Source organism: Microcebus murinus, chromosome 6 (genome assembly GCF_040939455.1).
Source record: "Microcebus murinus isolate Inina chromosome 6, M.murinus_Inina_mat1.0, whole genome shotgun sequence".
Classification (NCBI taxonomy): domain Eukaryota; kingdom Metazoa; phylum Chordata; class Mammalia; order Primates; family Cheirogaleidae; genus Microcebus; species Microcebus murinus.
The window spans coordinates 83096961-83100011 of NC_134109.1; the positions used below are offsets into that span (position 1 = coordinate 83096961).

Sequence of the window (3051 nt, forward strand, 5' to 3'; positions counted from 1 at the left end):
GTTTGTCCAACAAAGTAAACAATTTTTTGCTGTGTGGCATTTTCTTTTTTAAAAAAACACTGAGCTAAAACACAGAATGTGTATTTGTTTGGATCTGAACCAAATCTTTTGAGATCCACATTACCCTGAAGAACACTGAAGACATTTATGGGGCATATTAAATAGTGTATTAAATACTAGTTGTATACCTCATAATGTCTAAGGCAGCTACTACTGTATTTCTAAAGAAAATAGTATTTCATTCAGAGGCTGCCCCGAGTTTGAATTACATCATAGTTTCCACGTCCTTTCTAATTTGGAGTAGATTCCCCAAATAGAACCATATTATTGGAACAAAACTTTGACGTTCATGCCAAACGAGCAGATATTTTATAGATACATTTGTATAAAGCAAGTCTTCTTGCTCTGAACCCTGAAATTGAGAGGCCATGATTATTGGATGCTGAGAGGAAGCAGCACACTTCAACTCACAGCATAGATCATCTGGAGGCAAGCAGAAACAGAGCTGGGACTTGGTAGTGGTGTTCACCCACCATTTATTTTTGGAAACACATTTTGCTTAAATAAGGAAAGTATGGTCCAGTTTTGCAATGTTAATAACTGCCAGTCTCTCATTTTTTTTTTTTTTTCTTACAAAGATCACTTGCTGGCTAGCAATGAGATAGGAAACTGGCCTCAAATTCTGATCAAATACCTCAGTATTAGTTAAAAATAATACAAAACAGAAACCAGCCATTAGGGGTTAAAAATTGCACAAATTGAATGTAAATTATACTATATACAGACTAGTATACACATCATTGAAAGTTTTGAGAGCATGAAACTCCATTGAAACAAAATTTCCTTTATGTTATTACAATTTTCATTAAAGGAAAACTGATATGTAATATTCTTCTTTACAGACATGAAAAAGGAAGCAAGAAGGCAAAGCTGAGAGAAACAGATGCTACCCACAGGGCAGCGGTGGCATTTGGTTGTTTTGGTCTTTGTACCAGCAACTCCCACTCCCCTGGCAGAGATCCAGTTCCTGCTGGACTACACGGTTTTCCTTGCAGTCAAGACACGAACAATGGACCCTACTCCTCCAGCACCAAGTGCCTTTTCATGCCATTGCAATGACATAGCACTGCTATTGTCAGAGGGGCTCTCAAAGCCTTTATAAATATACTTCATTAGGAGATCCACACCATTCTTGTCCAGAGATTGAACTGCCTTTTTAATATCATTAGCTTTAAAAGAGATGAGCACCTTCAAGACAATGCTGCCTGCTGAATCCTTCACCGCCTGACTCTTCGTGTTGATGGGGGGGGGGGGTTTCAGAGCTGCCTGTAGGGCAGCTGTCATATTTCCTTGCCACAGGCAGGAGTCCACCTCGCCCTCGTCTGGCCCGGCCTGGCCGTCGCCCCGTCTTCCTCGTCCACGAACTTGTTCTCGTCATACTCGTCCACGTCCACCTTCCGGAACCGGGCCGATGACACCGTGTTCTTCGACATCCCGAGCCGGACCAGGGGCAAAGGCCTTTCTCGGTGCAGCCACTACCTCAGTGAGCCCAGCCCAGCAGGAGCCCACAGCCAGGCGCGAGTCACTTCCCTCTTCCGCTCTGGGGCATCGCTGGCAGCTGCAGCTCGGGCGGTTCTGGGCCTGCATGCCCGCCGTGTCTTCCTCCTCAGGTTCGCACTGCGCTGGAGCCGCCCCGCGGCACCCGCTCTCCCCCCGGAGCGCCTGAGGGCGGGAGCACGCAGCACACAGTGTGCAGGCGCGAACTCTCTCTGTTTTATTTTTATACCCTAAAAAATTGAAGTTACTTCCTTCTACATGACCACCCAGGCATTGCAGCAATGGCCATACATTCCTGGAACACATAGCCTAAGGGCACAGATGTCCCCTGACACAAGGTTTCCAGGCAGTTGCTCGAGGTGCCAGGCATAGATCACAGACAGAGATTAGCAAGGTTAGGCAAGTCAGCCACAGGGGGCATTTTTCGTCCCCAGTTCCTCTTAGGCCGATCCCCTGCGGCTGTGCCTGTCTTAGGTCATCCCTCCCTTGAGGGATCTTACGAGTCATTGACTAACCAGCCATCTTATGGGGCTAAGAGAGCAATCAAAGGAACAATGTGTTTATTGTGTGGCCTCCAGGCCTCCACTTATTGTGGGGCTGGGCAGCTATTGCCTCAATGCAGAAACTCAGGCCTATTGTTATGCCACTAGGCAACAACCTTGTCCGCAGCACATTACTCTTAAACGTTCTGGGCAGGGCAAGAACATCACTCACTAAATTTAATTCTTAAACCAAGAAAGTATAATGTCAGTCCCCAACACCACAGGGGAAAAAAAGAAGGAGGAGGAGGAGGAGGGAAAAAAGGAAAAGAAGAAGAAAAACAAAAGAAAACAAAAGACACAGGGAAGAGTAAAGTGATTATCAAAAGAAACTTTTAGTATTTTTTCTTATATATCTCTCATATATTGGCAGGAGGAAGTGAAAGGCATGACATGGTATTCAGCCAAAAAAATGTATTTCATTATGACAGGAGATAAAGTTACAAGAGTAAAAAAGTTAGCTACATGGCTTAAGACTCAAGACGATTATATCCCCACATAGCTTGTGCATAGAATTAGAAAGAGTAGAAAAATCTGAGGTTGTTAGGTAAAGATCTTCAAGGACTTAGAGGTGTAATCTGTAATTTTCTCTACAACCAGAAAAACTTCTGCATTGTAGAAACAACTGTAAGTTCATGGTAAAGAAACTTCTGAAAAGTTCTCCAGAGTTCCCTATTTCAGTGACTGGCCCAGCATTGATCCAGTTGTCCAAGTTAACAACTATTTCCCTGTTTTCTTGACGATCATTACTCACTTGAATTATTGCAAGTATCTCAACTAGCCTTTTGCCTTCTACAGACTTGCAGGCACAGTCATACTTTGCTAGAAAAGTCTTTCTCAATCATAAGTCTGATTGTATGTCTGCCTTCTTAAAACCTCTTAGTGGTTTTCTATTACTTACTCTCAGGTAAAAATCCTTTCTATGAGCCTCTCCATGACTTGGCCTTCACTTATC

General features: G+C 43.7%; 1 pseudogene; it reads right to left on the reverse strand.

The window, feature by feature from the left end:
* Nucleotides 1–601: 601 nt before the first annotated feature.
* On the reverse strand, nucleotides 602–1595 carry LOC105872539 (actin-related protein 2/3 complex subunit 5 pseudogene; annotated as a pseudogene).
* Between the last annotated feature and the right edge of the window lie 1456 nt (nucleotides 1596–3051).